The 16424-nt window shown below is 39.5% G+C and overlaps 1 protein-coding gene across 1 annotated transcript in view; it reads left to right on the forward strand.

Moving 5' to 3' along the window:
* CSMD2 (CUB and Sushi multiple domains 2) overlaps nt 1-16424 on the forward strand; it is a 1000214-nt gene that overhangs the window by 121037 nt on the left and 862753 nt on the right. The gene's annotated exons all lie outside the window — the stretch shown is intronic.

Consider the following 16424-nt stretch of genomic DNA (forward strand, 5'->3'; position numbering starts at 1 on the left):
TGTTTGGATGTTGTCTTCCACCGATAGACTGTGAGCTCCTTGAGAGCAGAATTTTTGTTTGTGTAGCACAGTCTGCTACATAATAAGTATTTAATATATAATATATACATATTATATGTATACTAATATAATAGAATTACAGTTGTGTTTATTGACTGGTTATTGTGAGGATATCCATGGAGCACACTAGCTCCAGCTTGTCCATAATAAGAAGACATTCAAATAAAGGTCATCAAGCATTAGATGACTCTCTTCCCCATTTTCTTAGAAGCATTAGGTATGAAAGTCAAGGTTCTTAAACAAGCATCTCCGAGTTAGTACTCTGGGAGACATTGCAACCTTGCCTCTGACCAGCTGCTCATGATATCACCAGGGGATACCACAGGCTGCTCATCCCTCAAGGTCCTGCAGCTATTGGCCTGGGGAAACTAATTGGGCAGGTGTCTGAGGGTCAATCATTGGCCAATGGGGTAAGGTTCTAATAATGTGATGGTGAGTCCAACCAGTTCAAAAGTCCCTTTTCTTTGGGAAGTCGTGATTCTAAGGTTTAGGGGTAGAGTATCCTACTGGGAAAGTATGTATTTAAAAGCAGGTGCCTATGAAGATACAAAGAGGCCCCAGATGCTAATAGCCCTTGGGAAGACTGCCAAGAGCTAGGCAGGACGATCCACAGCTGTGCCTTGGTATTCCTGGTGCCATCTAACAAGGGAAAGTGGAATCAAAGGACGTTGGGTCAAATCCTGTCTTTAATGAACTTTGGGCAAGCCACTGAATCCACCCTGGACCTGAGGTTTCTCATCTTTAAAATGAAGGGTTGGACTAGGTCTCTGAGATCCCTTCCAGTTCCAGATTTATGATCCTGTGTAGAATAAGGATGTTGATGGTAAATCTGAGACACTTCCTTCCCCCATTATATACTTCCTATTCTTGAATGACTGTGTCTGGCTGTTTTCATTGGGCTGGGTGGATGAAATTTAAATTGGACAAGCCTTTTAAAAACTACCATTCCCCAATCACCCGAAACTCATTGTCCTGTCCACACTGACCCCATTTTCTGCCTAGAAATTAAACAAAGGAGTGTATCTCCAAGCTTCTCTTGGTTAAATAAGACACCTTCAGAAGTAGCTTCACATTATAGAGGTTCTCTTTGTGAGTCTTAGTTTGCAGTCTGTAAAAAAAATGAACTGTAAGAAGAGGCTGAAAGTGTTAACCTTTCTGGGAGGAACCCCAGGAGAGAAGGGCAAGGAAGAATATGGCTCTTTCCAAAATGGAAAAAAATGGCATTGTTCTTTCTCTTCTCAGGGCAATAAATTAGCCACCTTTTTCTTTCTCTGGGTTCATTATGTTCCAGGACTAAGAATAACCCTAAGCCTATGTGTGATGAGAGGTGAAGTGTCATAAGTTAAATGACTTGCCTAAGGTCACATAGTAAGTGTGGGCTGAAAATGAACTCATTTTCTTAATTCTAGGACCAGCACTAGATTCACTGTGTCAAAGGTTTAGGCCCCTCTCCTGGGACTTTCTGCCTATTGATAATTTTTAGCCCTCCCTGAATCTCCAGATTAGATTAGTTTTGTATGCATCTGTACATTTATTACCCCCAGTAATTTTTCGTTCTTTTTAAATATATGGTTTTTTGAGTTCCAAACTTCCTAGCTACTTCAGACTCTCCCCCACTCATTGAGAAGGCAAACAATATGATGGCAATTATACATGTGAAGTCATGCAAAACAGATTTCCATATTAGCTCTGTTCAAAAAAAGGCAGGAAAAATACAGAAATTATACTTCATTCTGAACCTAGAATTCATTGGTTCTTTCTGGAAGTGGATAGCACTTTTCATCATGAGTCCTTTGGAATTATTGTATCCCTCCCAATAACAGGAAAAGGTGGCCCCTTATCATTTGTAGTCTGTGTGATTTGGGGCAAATCACTTATCTTCTTTGGACAAGAGTCCTCATCTGTGAAAACTGGGGGTTGGATTTTAGCTCTAAATCTTTGATTTTATGATCTCTGGATTCTCTAAGATTTTGACTGAAGAACATTAACTCAGATAGATCTTACTAAGCTAGAAAAGATCTTGAATCCAAATTAAGGATGGTTTCATGACTTTTATTCAAGAACCAACCTAGTTAATATCATAGAATCTCAGCACCAAATTGACCACAGGGTGATGAATTTTTTTAGCCATGGGAACTCTTGAAATCTATCAGCTAAGTTGATGGAAATTATGGACACCTTGGGGAAAAGTCATCTTGAGTTTATGATAGAAGATCTGAATATGATCTGACATACATTTGAGATTCTGAGAAGTTAATTTCAAAGAGTGCAGAGAAAAGTAAGGTAGGCTGCCAAGGCCTAACATTCTTCAGGGGAAGTTGGTTCAGGATGAATGAGAAGTTCTCAGGAATGAAATTTTAAATGCACAAACAAAACAGTTTCTCATGAGGAAAGGGCTATGATCTCCATCCATGAAAGGAATACCTACCCTGTAGAAATTATCGATCCATGACATACTGTTCACTTTGGCTCTTTCCAACATAACCAGGGTTTATTTAAAACAGAGAAATGAGAAAATTCCCTACTTACCTCTGCCTCTTAGAAACCTAGTTCCCTTTAAGGCTCAGCCCAGGTGCTACCTCCTACAAGATACCACTTTTGATTCCTCTGGGTGTTAATTTTCTAGAAATGTTTTTGTATCTACTTTTTATATGTGCCTATTTTATATTTACTTCTCTGTGCCTGAGTTGTTTTCCTCCACATAGAAGACAAGCTCCCTGAGGGAAGAGATTGTGCCACTTTTCTTGGTCTTTGGATCTCCAGTGCTAACTGGTTTTTGATACATGGCAGGTAAAAATGAGTGGGAGGGGAATTGAAATGGTTTGGACAAACAAAAATAGAAAATGCTTTGCAAAGCTGAAAATGTTATGTAATATTAGCTATAAGCCATTGCTGTTGTTCTATTGATCTGGAGGACAACAAGAGACAGAATGCAAGAGATCCTTCCCAGGAGAATTTTCTAAGTCATAGGGCAGAACAATGAGATTCAGGTTAGATCTCCTTTCTCTATGTTATGGTTATCTGATAGAGGGCATGGCAGCCATTTGTTCATACTGTCCATGGCTTCCTTTCCACTTGGGGTCGCCATGCAGGATTCATTTCAGGAAATCTACCAAGCTAAAGTCACCCACAGTGCCTAAATTCAGGGAACACAGCCATCAAAGCTCAAAGCCCAGAATTACAGCTCACCTCTCAAGGTTGTTAGCAGCGACTATGCTATCTGAAACTGTAAGAAGGGGCTCCTTGCCTCCTTCCCCAGGAGAGGGATGAATGGCCCAGGGCATCCTCTTCGAAGGCAGAGATGTGGGCTGATGCTCAAATGGGGCTGCTTTAAAGAAAGCTCTGATGCATCTTTTACTCTGTACCCAGCAGGAAACCAGTCTTGGGGGAGCCTAGTAAAGCAGGGCCTTCCACAGAGCTCAGCCCAGGGAGCAGGATAGAGCTTTGCTTTGCTCTGTGAGAGAAATGTGCTCTTCTCAGCAGCAGGAGAGCAGGGTCAGGTTTGATGTTGCCTTTACTAGGACATGAGGGACACCTCACATAACACTGTATGCATCTGCAGGCTGCCTCTTTCCCAGATCCTCTGTCTCTCAGGAAAGTGCAATACAAGCCTTTCTCATTTATCCATAAAATAGCATTCGACTTTCCTTCCATCTGATCCCCCCTCTCCCCTGCTCCCCACTCCTCAGTCCTGATGGATGTCAGGTATCGATTATGTGATTCATGAAATTAACGTTTTTTCTTCTGTTTTCCTGAATGGGCCTCCAGCAGGACCCTGGTCCAAGAGTCAGCTTTTTCTATGTACTGACCACATGCCCATGATATAAGGTGATTGGGCCATGCTTCTAAATGTGGACTTCCTGTCCCTCTTCAAAGCAGGGTCTCCAAGTTTGTCAGTAACTCATCGCATCTTTTAGCAGCCCTCCTTCCCCTTTCTACCTCTCTTCCACTTTCCTTCCCTGTCTCTTTCTTCCATCTTTCCTTGATTCCTCTTATTTCCTCCTACCTTCCTCACTCTCTCCTCCCTTCTCTTTCCACCTCCCATCTCCTCACTCCTTTCTTCTCTTTTGCCTTCCTCAGCTAGAGTTATGTTTACTTATTTCATTTCCACTTTACCAGGAGAGCCTTCTGAAGGCTGGGCCCACTGGCCTCTCCTATTTACTCCTCCTTTTTCTCTCTCTTTGCCTACCTATCTCCTCTCTGGCCATTTCCCTTCTAGGAAATCTCCCCTGACCCTACCAAGGACCTGGCCTTCCATCCCAGATACATCAAAGCTCAGGTTGTTGCTAGTCTTGGCCCTGTGGATCCTTTGAACAAAGGGAAACTTTATCCTGGCAATTAAATATTTTAGAGGCAAAAAGATAGCCTCCCCTACCCTTATAGGTCTCTCTAAAGTCAGGGTCTTTGGTGAATTCTCCCAATACACAATTCCTTGGAGACAGAGGGGCCAACCAAATTAGGTATCCTTTCTGAAGTAAGCTGAGAAATCATTGATTATTCTCTTTGGTGCCTCCAGCATCCCTCTCCTTTTCAGTGCCCCACTCCTCCCATATAGCTAGTGGTCTATTTTCCATTTGCATTTTAATAGGAATCTCTTATCTAAGAAAAAGCCTTCCAGGCTGAAAAGAGCCAAGTGGAATTTCAGGCTAGCAGAGGGGACATTTTGAGTCCTTCCTTTTGCCAGTAGAACCCCCTATTCACACTGGGGACAGCTGCCTATAAACCACACCTCCATGTTTGCTCCTTCATCTCCTCAAAGGCTGAAGAATGCCATTGGGATCATTGACTTTGTGGATTGAAAGGAGAGTGAATGTTGAGAGCCCCAAAGCATCTCCTTAATGAAATTTCTCTAGTCCTTCAGGAATTCCCCCAGCCCACTTCTCACCCACCTACAGTGAGGATCATGAATGAGGCTGGGCTGCTGATATCATGGCTTTTAATGGTAGATTTGTCCATTCATCTCCCAGAAGGCTCATTTTCTTCATCCAGAGTATTTTGCCTACAGGCAGCATATGCTGCTGCCAGGTAAGCAGGGGTGCCAGGGCTGTGGCCTTGTTTGCCAATGTACTGTCGTACTTTACTTGTAGGCATGGTTACCAGAGGAGACTGGCTTTGCCTCTCCATTATCCTATTTTTATCCAGAATAACATGCTTTATTAAATTAGCTAGGCGTACAACATCACGTTCATTCAGAGTCTGGTATTTTAAAAGATGCATTTGTAGAACAAGATTAAGGAAATAGACCCCCTAGCTACAATCACTAACCTCACTAATTCTTAACTGTGTTCAGTTTGTTCTAATCAGTAATCCTATTCTTAAAAAAAATTAAAAAAGGCCAAAGCTATTGCTATAATAGACCATTTTAATATTACATTTAAACTTTGGAAAAGCCTGTTAGTGGACAAAGGAGTGGCCTTGAAGTCAGGAAGATGTGGGTTCAAATCCTGACTCTTACATACACTAGCTATGTGACTGGGCAAATTATTTAGCTCTCCACTGAGAGTTGCAACTCTTAAAGATTCTCAGATATAAGCCAGTCACCCTCTCCTTTTCCCTTTTTTTCTCCTCATCCTTTCTTCCATTCTCTCCTTTTACCTTTCTGCCCCATTCCATTTTGCTTTCTGTTTCTTTCTCTTTCTCTATCTTACTTTCCTCTTTCTCTTTTCCCCCTTCCTATTTCTTTTGTCTTTTCTCTGCCTTTATCTCTCTGTCTCTGTCTTTCTGTATCTTTGTCTCTTTATCTCTGCCTCTTTCTGCTTCTGTCTTTTTGTCCCTGTCTCTCCCTCTCTCCCTCTTTCCCTTACTCTCTCCCTCTCCACTACCCCATTCATTTCTCAGAAAGAGCCTATGTTGGAGGCAGCTGGGTGGCTCAGTGGATTGAGAGTCAGACCCAGAGATTGGAGGTCCTGGGTTCAAATCTGGCCTCAGACACTTCCTAGCTGTGTGACCCTGGGCAAGTCGCTTAACCCCCATTACCCAGCCCTTACCAATCTTCTCCCTTAGAACAATAGCTAATATTGATTCTAAGACAGAAGGTAAGGATTTTTTTTAAAAAGAGCCTCTGTTTCTACTTGTAATCATTTCTGGGTTCCTGGGTATAGGTGAGTGGAGAGAACCTGGCCATCAGATTGTTCTTATGAACCTCCATCTCTAACAGAAGTGGTTCTATCCAGAATGAACTATCCCTAGAGAATTGTACCCATACAAATAACTTCCCTCTAGTTTTAAAGGAAAATAATGTTTAGGGCCTGAAAGAAGAACCATTACTTTGAGGGGGAGGGTGGAGTGACATCCTGCCTTGAGTCTGAGGTTTGCTTTCTATAAAACACAATGAGCATTTCTTGGAAAACTGAAGGCTTAAAAATGTATATCCTCTGAGTAAATCAATAACATTAATCTAGCTCAAATGATTCATTCATTCAAAGTATGGCTCAACATATTTTGGGGAGGTTGTGTAACAGAGTGAAAAAATTATTGTACTAACTGGATTCTAACTCTCCTCTGATGGCTACTAGCTATGTGCCCATGAGTGAATTGTTTAATCTCTTTAAAATTTAGTTTTCTTATCTGAAAAAGGTGGAGGGATAAAAATATATCACCAAGCATTTATTAAGTGCATATTCCGAGTTCTAATGTGTTTACATAGGACCTGACCAGGATAGAAGACAGGATAACGATCACCTTTCTTTAATGAATACTAATTTTTTTCAGTGTAGAGCTGGGGTAGCCATCATTGGCCTCCATATTATATCATTGATTCATATTAATTTTAAAATACACTAAAATCCAATACTGCTCCAAACTTTTTTACAACTTTATATTTATCCGTATCAACATTATATCTTATTAGATTTGGACCATATTACCTTGTCAAAGTACTTCAAGATCCAGATTCTGTCATTCAGTACTCTTTGTTTTCAGCAAATTTAATGTTCACACTTTCTATGTTGTCAGTGGTCATTGATATTATTATAGTGTTAAAATGTTATTTGTGTGGTACCATGGACAGATCCCAAAGCATTAAAAAACTTTATACTGACTATTGTTTAGGTCTTGGCATTCAGCTAACTAATTTGACTGTCAGTTTGCCCACATCTCTTCATATTGTGCACATGGAAGACTGTCAAAATGTTAAAAGTCCAAGCATACTCTTTCTATACATTTCCTAAGTCTAAGAGTAGAGAGGGAAGGAAGAAAGATGGAAGAAAGAAAGAAAGAAAGAAAGAAAGAAAGAAAGAAAGAAAGAAAGAAAGAAAGAAAGAAAGAAAGAAAGAAAGAAAGAAAGAAAGAAAGAAAGAAAGAAAGAAAGAAGGAAGGAAGGAAGGAAGGAAGGAAGGAAGGAAGGAAGGAAGGAAGGGAGAAAGAAAGGAAGGGAGAAAGAAAGGAAGAAGGAAAAGAAGGAAGGAAGGAAAGAAGATGAATCTGCAGAAATCAATTTGAATGAAGCCAGATTGGCTTTAAGCCATCATTGCTTTTATTTCTAAATGCTCACAAACCATCACTTTAATATGAGAATTTTGCCAAGAATAAAAACGAAACTTTCTGATTTATTGTTTTTAAACTCCACTCTCTTCCTTTTTTTCTTTTTAAAACTTTGCTGGTCTCTAGTTTGCTGATCTCATTTACTATGATTTTTGTATATCATTGACAATGATATACTCATTGTATATCAGTTCTCCACTTGCCATTTCTTTCAGTACCCTGGTATATAGTTCATCGGAGCATGGTGGCTTGAAATTATTGAAGGCAACTGGGTATTCTCTTAAAAATATCCTCCCTTAACTTGCCTGTTAATTCTGTAACAGCCATTTTGTGTGATGTCCTTCCTAGTCTGAAGACCATTCTCCTTAGTAGATAAAATAGAAGCAATGTAACACTTGAGTAGTTCTTTCCACATCCATCCCAATAGGAATGCCATTGTTTCTTTGAATTTCCTTTTGCCCCCAGTATAGTAGAGAATCTTTTAATTATTTTTAACATTTATCACTAGCTTCACCAGTGGGCATTTAGTGCTCCTGATACTAACCTTATATGATTGAGATATTACTTTGTTTTTATTTTTTTAACCTACCTTTACCTTCTTTCATACGCGTATTTAAAATAATTTTAAGCCTGTTGTGGCCACCTTATGTTTTATACTCCCCCTTTTTCTCTGTATCAAAATCTGTTTTGTTTGTGAATTCAAAATTTCATTTTTGAGAGCTACCTACCTATTTGGGCCAGTTTTCCCTGTATAATTTTAAGACTTGGAAACCTAAATATACTTTCTCTGAACTCTTTTTTTCTTTCACTCACTTAACCTGTTGAGTTCATGTTGTATTACACTCAGATTTCTTCTCCTTTTTCCCTCCACAAACTCTAAGATGATCTGATGACGTCTTCCTCAGGTCCCAATATTTTTTACTTCAGAAACCTATTTGCTGATCAGAATTCATTTCAAAATATTGGTGCCAGTCATATCATCTATCTCTCATGTAATTTACTTAAATTATCCACTTGCCTTAATCACTTTTGAAGTGGATAAAAGTATCAGGTGTCCAAATAGTTGATATTTGCCACCACTGCTATGTCATGCCTCCATCTTAGGTTTGTGATCTGTTTCCTCATGTGAATTCTCCTTCTGATCTGGTGATCTGTAGGGTACACCTTCAATATCACTTATTTTTCTCTCTGTTACACCTCATTCAAAGGTTTTTCATGTATTTATTATCTGTTTATATTTCTTGTGTATAATTATGTTCTGCTGTCCCCTTAGTGGATTCTGTTCTTTTTAAATAATGTATTTGACTCTCCCATGGTCCTGTTGCAATCCCGAGTTCCACAACTCTCAGTGATACATATGAAGTTGAATTTATTTCCTTGTGTTAACTTCTCTAGCTTGCTTTGTTTATTACCTATGCTTTGTGAATTTGTGTATAGGCATCTGAGACCATGGATTATATTCCCATCTCTTCTGTAATATGGTATCTCTAGAATCATTGGAACTCCCTATTGATGATACTCTTCTTCCTGTGTTATTATTATTATTCTCTGTGATATCTTGCTTGACAGATAGATGTAGGCAATTTTTTCTACCTCCATCTTAATTTTAAAGTTAACTTGTTTAGAGTTATTAGCTGACAGAACTAGGGGCATTTAGCTTAGAGAAGAAATGACTTAACTGAACATTAAAAAATATCTTTAAATATTTTAAGGATTGTCATATGAAAGAGGGTTTACACTTATTCTGCTTGGCTGAAGAGACATGAATTGGGAATAGTGGGTAGAAGTTGGAGAAAGCCAAATTTAGGTAGGTGGAATGGTATGATAGCCTAATAATTTGAGCTAGTCCAAAGTAGAATCACTTATATTGGGACATTATGAGTTCTTTTTCATTTAAGGTCTCAAATTGAAATCTGAATGGTCATTCACTGGGTATGTTATAGAGGGGATTGTTATGTTGGTCCAGGCTGAATGAAATGACTTCTAAAGAATCATTATTTAAATAGTATTTGTGATTACCATTAATATTCACACTTTGTGATTCTGTTTCTTCAGGAAAATGTGTTTTTACTAGCCCATACTTGGTATGTTCTGTTGTTGCACAGGATCCCATCAGTCTTATATTTTAATCTGTAGCCCAGAGATTGCAATCCTCTTTTCTTTCCATTTTAACACAATTCTCATTTCCCACATCTCCCTTTCTCTTCTGAAGCACCTAATTTCAATCAACGCCAATGAAGACGAAAACATCACCAGGTTTTTAGTACAAAATAAGAAAAAATAACTTAATGATTTGAATTATTCCAAAGTGCAATGGACTGCCTGCCTCCCAAGGAAGTGAGTGCTTTCCCTGAAGTCTTTTAAGTAGAGATTGCATGAATGAATGAAAGATTACATTCAATTCAGTGAGTACATATGAAGATGTTCACATTATGTGAAAGATGCTATGCTACTTTCTGGGTATACCAAATCCAAAAATCAAAAACATCCCTTCCCTCAAGGACATTCCAGTCTACTGGGAAGAAACAACATGCATACAGATAAGTACATATAAAAGAGCATAAAAGTAAATGCAAACTCATTTGGGAGGAAATACTAATACCTAGTTGAAGGCCTTATACAAGAGGGCACTTGAACATAGTCTTAAATACAGTTGCATATTTGGGGAGGGAATAGTGAAGATGAGGTGCATTCAGGGAAAGGTATGACGTGGGAAATAGAATGTTACCTATAGGGAATGGCAAGTAAGCTAGTTTGCCTGTAATAGAATGTTTTGGAAATCATACGAAAGCAATCTGGAGAAATAGGTTGGAGTCAAATTGTGAAGCACTTTCAACTTCTTTTTTTTTTTTTTAAACCCTTGTACTTCGGTGTATTGTCTCATAGCTGGAAGATTGGTAAGGGTGGGCAATGGGGGTCAAGTGACTTGCCCAGGGTCACACAGCTGGGAAGTGGCTGAGGCTGGGTTTGAACCTAGGACCTCCTGTCTCTAGGCCTGACTCTCACTCCACTGAGCTACCCAGCTGCCCCGCACTTTCAACTTCTAATAGAGGACTTTGTACTTTTTTCCTAGAACTCCTGGAGCTTTTTGTGCAGGGCAATGTGTAGAGGGCAGAGTGGATAGAGCTCTATGTCAGGAATCAGTAAGTCTTGAGTTCAAATCCAGCCTCAAGCATGTATCAGTTTTGTGACCTTGGGCAAGTCACTTAACCCTGTTAGCCTTAGTTTCCTCATCTGTAAAATGAACTGGAGAAGGAAATGACCAATTACTGCTGTATCTTTGCTAAGAAAACCCCAGATGAGATCACAAAAAGTCAGACATAACTGAAATGATTAAAAAACACAAAAGAATGGACTGGAGAAAGGAGATACTGGAGGCAAGGAGACCAATTAAGAGATTACTGGAGTAGCTTGATTGAGAATTACTGAGCAACTGAACTGAGAATATCATGATGGAGGCTCCTGATCACAACTGGGCATGACTAGAGACTACTGAGATCCCTTCCTACTCTAAGATTCTGTGGTTGATTGATTAATCTCCTATTGAGAAATTAGATTGAGGTACACTTGGATAATCAAGATGTGTGTCCAATAGGACCTCTTGAGAGGTTTTATTTTTTTTAAATTGGTCATTAAAGAAGACAAAATATGGTTTAGTGGAAGGATAATAGGATCATATGTTTAAAGCTTGAAAAGAACTTAGAGGTCATCTGGTTAAACTTCTTCATTTTACAGATGAGTAAACTAAGGCCCAGAGAGGCTGAGCATATATCCCAGTGTCCCAAGGTGGCAATTATCTCAGGCAGGATTTGAACCCAGCATCTTTCTGCATGCTATACACTATGCCATGCTGCATCTATTTTGGTTCTGGATTTGGAGGACCTAGGTTCAAATCCCACCTTTGATTCTTTTTACCCATATGAATCTGGACAAGTCAATTAACCTCCACAGAACTCAGCTTCTTCATATGTAAAATGAGGAAATTGTACAACCTGCCTTCTTATGTCTTTCCCAGCTCTACATTTAAAATCCTGTAATGTTTACCATTAGCTTTTTTTCTTATCCTTTGCCAGTAGACTCTCATTTACAGCAGGTGATCCTCAAGGGAGCATCCTTGTGTTTGGTGCCCTTCTCCCATGCCTTTTCCACTGTGTTTTTCTAGACAGATTTCTCATCACTCACATTGGGAGACTTTGAATAAAGGCTTGATTCATTACCTCTGCCCAGAAAGCTGAATGTTTCTCTTCATGGCCGAGCTCCCATCTCTGCCCCTCTCTTAGCGATTCCGAGGGCTGAATACCAGTGATTGGATCATTTGTAATAACAGCATCTCGGCAAAATGGGATGATCCCTGGAGATGGAGTTTTTGGTTCAGGGCAAGGCACTGGTGTTTTAATCATGGATACAAAGTCCCATGAAAATGATGGGACACTTTTTACCCAAAGTGGAATGTTCAAATAAATTTTGCCTTTGCCTCCAGCCAGAATTGTTCACTTAATGGTTGGAAAGCAGAGCTATACATTCTAAAAATGAGTGTTTTTTTCCCAAAACTATACTTCAGATGAGCAAAATATCTACATTCTCTACTGAAGACCTCTCTAACCTCCATAATCTCAGTTCAGCTACTCGGGAAGGGTCCAGGGTCCAGTATCCAAAGTCAAGGGTGGGAGAAATAAGATAAAATAAGAAGGAGAAAAATGAGTCAATATTTAAATTTATAGACTTGAAGAAATTAGGACCATTAATAGTGAAAATTTCAGAATTGGGGAATGTTTGTCACAAACAGCCGAGGAGTAGGGGAACACTACTCTATAGCTTATGGACACTAAGAGCAATGGGTATAGTTAAAAGGGAGGTTAAATTGTGGATTATCCTCACTCTACCATGTCTATTCCTTGCTTCCCACTGCCACTCCTTTTGCAACCATAACTAACTTCTCTTTTCCTTTGAAGCTCAGCGTATCATGATTTTTCACCCACTCCATATTTATGATGGCTGTTCTTTACTAACCCCCAAGTAATCCTCCCTCATTTCTTTTTTTTTAAAACTCTTACCTTCTGTCTTGGAGTCAATAAGTATCAGTTCCAAGGCATAAGAGAGGTAAGAGCTAGGCAATTGGGGTTTAGTGATTTGCCCAGAGGCACATAGCTAGGAAGTGTCTGGGTCCAGATTTGAACTCAGCACAGCCTACCCCTAGGTCTGGCTCTCTATCCACTGAACCATATAGCTGCCCCCTCCCTCATTTCTTAAGGAGTTCAGCATCTGACTCCTTCTCTATTCTTGCCATTATACTAGGGGACTTAAAAAGACATGTTGATCTTCCCTCAAAAATCCCTAAATTCCCAGTTTCTTGGTCTCCTTAAATTGCATAACCTACTCTCTCACTCTACCTCGAAAAACATAGGATGTTCACACCCACATCTCACCATTACCCAGAAATGTTTCATTTCCCTGATTTAGAATGTTGACATTTCTTTATCTGACCACAACCTCCTATCATTTCTACCTATGTGTTGCCCCTCTTAAATCCCTTATTTTCCCTCAGTGAGACTTCTGATCCCTCCACCCATAAAGTATTTTCTCAGATCATTACCCTTACTCTGACTTCATTTCCTTCCCTCTTGCCTCTTGCCTCTATAGCAAGCCTATTTAATTTTATACTGTCATCTACTCTTAAATCACTTACTCCCTTTCCATATTGCCACTCATCACTTGCCAAATCTCAGCCTTAGATTACTCCTACCATCTGCTTCCTTCACTCCTACTCACAAGCTGGTGAATGGAACAGAAGGAAATCAATTAATTGTGTTGTAAAATATTTTACAACATCAACTGGGCCCTCACCGCAGCAGGGCAAATCTTTTACTCCAAATTTATTCTCTCATCCCTCAAGAAAGCTCTTCCATGCCATTTCTTTTCTCTTCAAGGCTTCTACCCTTCACCATCCTAGTTTGTTTCAGATGATAAACTATTTTTATGAGAAAATTGAGGTGATTCAGTACAAGATCCCTCTCCTTTCATCTGTTCTTTTCTGACATTATCCTTACCCTCTCCTCCTTGCCCTCAGTCTTTGAAGATGAAGTGGTTCTTTTCCTTGCCAAGGAATAATACCCTTCTACAAAAGGCTTATTCTGTTATCCAGAAGATTATAGCCTCAATGATCTTTCCCCTCTAATCTTAAACCTCTCTTAATCTACTTGTTCTTTCACTTCTGCCTTCAAACAAGCACAAGTCTCCCCAACCCTTAAAAATCTTTACTCCTTTAACTTTGAATCTTCCACTCAACTTGGCCTTCTTGTTGTATTTCTCTACACTCTCTTGTACACTCATCAACTTATATGGATTCAAATATCATCTATACCGATGACTCCCCAGTCTATATAATCTGCCCAAGTTTCTCCTCCAAACTTTAGCCACACATCACCAAATCACCATTTCAAACACTGTGTTCCAGAAGCATCTCAAACTTAAAATGTTCAGAATAACTCATTATCTTTCCCCAGACCCACCCCTCTTTCAAACTTCTCCATTTCTATCAAAAGAACCACCATTCTTTCAATGTCCCAGAGAACCTTGGCAATTTACTTTTCCTCACCCCACACATCCAATCAATTTTTAGTCTTCTTGTTTCTTCATCCATGACACTATCACTATCATGGTCACAACTAACAATGATATTGTTTTTGTGTGTGTTTTTTTAACTCTTACCTTCTGTCTTAGAATCAATACTAAGTATTTGTTCCAAGGAAGAAGAGAGGGAAGGGCTAGGCATTTGGAGTTAAGTGACTTGCCCAGGATCACATAGCTAGGAAGTATCTGAGGCCAAAATTGAACCCAGGACCTTCTGTCTCTAGGCCTAGCTGTCTATCCACTGAGCCATTAGTTGCCCCTTCATGTAATGTTTTAAGGTTTGCAAAGCATGTTACAATTATTATCTCATTTGATCCTTTCAACAAACCTGGTCAGTAGGTGCTATTATTTGTTTGTTTGTTTGTTTGTTTTTTTAAACACTTATTGTGTATTGGCTCTTAGGTGGAAGAGTGGTAAGGGTGGGCAATGGGGGTCAAGTGACTTGCCCAGGGTCACACAGCTGGGAAGTGTCTGAGGCCAGCTTTGAACTGAGCTACCCAGATGCCCCTGTAGGTGCTATTATTATCCTCATTTTTTTAGATGAGGAAACTGAAATACACAGAAATTTAATTATTTATTTGCCCAGGGTCGCACAACTAATAAATATCTGAGACTGAATTAAAACTCAGATCTTCCTGACTCTAGGACTAGTACTGTCTCCAAAGTACTACTACCTTGCTGCTTTCTAGTCATGTTGCTACCATCTTAGTTAGTCCCTCCTCACCTCTCCCCTGGATTTTTTCAAAAACAGTCTAACTGATCTCCACTTCTCCAATTTTCCATTACTCCAGTACCCCTTTCTCCACTTCAGCTAATTTTTCCCATTGTTATCAAAGTAATTTTCCTTTAGAGCAGATTTAACCATGTCACTCTTCTATTCAATAAAACTCCTGTGGCTCCCTATTGTCTCTAAAATCAATGATAAACTCCTTTGTTGATTTTTTAAAGCCCTGAATGATCTATTCCCAACCTGTCTCTCTCTAGCTTCATAGGACGTAACCCTCCCTTCTTCACTCTGCAATGAAACCAAATTGGCCTTGCTTTTGTTCCATACACATAGCACTCTGTTTTCAGTCTCTATCCCTTTGTCCTGGCTGTTCCTCATGCCTTCCTCCCCTCTGCCTCCTCTTCTTTCAAGATGCCACTTAAGCCCCACATTCTATACTCAAGTTTCATGGTTTCTCAAATTACTAGTGCTCTCTTACTCCCCTTAGATATCTTGCATTTAACTGCTTTGTCTTTATTAATATTTATTTTCTGTCCTTATTGTCTTCCCTACTAGACTGTTTGTGATTAGGAATTATTTCATCCTTTATCTTCTTATACCAATTCTAAACATAGTGCCAGGTAAGGTAATGTACATAGATAAAAGGAATTGGGATGATAAGGAAGTTGGAGAGTTTATTCTAGGTAAAGGAAGAGGGGTGGGGAAATGGATAGGATTTTGTACATAGATAAAAGGAATTGGGATGATAAGGAGGTTGGAGAGTTTATTCTAGGTAAAGGAAGAGGGTTGGGGAAATGGATAGGATTTTTATTGTCAGTTCAGTTATATCTGACTGACACTTTGTGATGCCTTTTGGGGTTTTCTTGGCCAGATACTAGAGTAATTTGCCATTTCCTGCTCTGGATCACTTTATAGATGAGGAAACCAGGACAAATAAGGTTAAGTGACTTTCCTAGGATGACATAATTTGTATGTATCTGAGATCAGATTTGAACTCATGAAGATGAGTCTTCCTGACAAAGGAGTTTATCATTGATTTTAGAGACAATGGGGAGCCACAGGAGTTTTATTGAGTAGAAGAGTGACATGGTTAAATCTGCTCTAAAGGAAAATCACTTTGATAGCAATGGAAAGAAAACACTGAAGGAGCCAAAATAAGCCAGACTCCAAGTCTGGCACTCTATCCACTGCACCATGTAGCTACCCCAAATGGAAAGGCTAGCTGTCTTCAAATATTTAGGAAAAGAGGATCATAGATTTAGAGCTGAAAGCTCTTTCGAGGTCAGTTTGAAATGCTGATATGTGGGGAAAGGATTTGACTTGCTCTTCTTGGCCCAGGCAGACAGAAGTAGTAGCAATGGGGAGGAGCTGCAGAGGTAAATTTCAACTGCATGTAGGAGGAAGAAAAAAATGGTTAATAATTTGAGTTGTCCAAATGTTCAAATACAGAATGGGCTGCCTGGGTTGGTATTTTCCCCATTGCTGGAGCTTTTCAAACAAAAGCTGTATGAGCACATATTGAGAA

The sequence above is a fragment of the Gracilinanus agilis genome, chromosome 3 (genome assembly GCF_016433145.1).
Source record: "Gracilinanus agilis isolate LMUSP501 chromosome 3, AgileGrace, whole genome shotgun sequence".
NCBI classification, from domain to species: Eukaryota; Metazoa; Chordata; class Mammalia; order Didelphimorphia; family Didelphidae; genus Gracilinanus; species Gracilinanus agilis.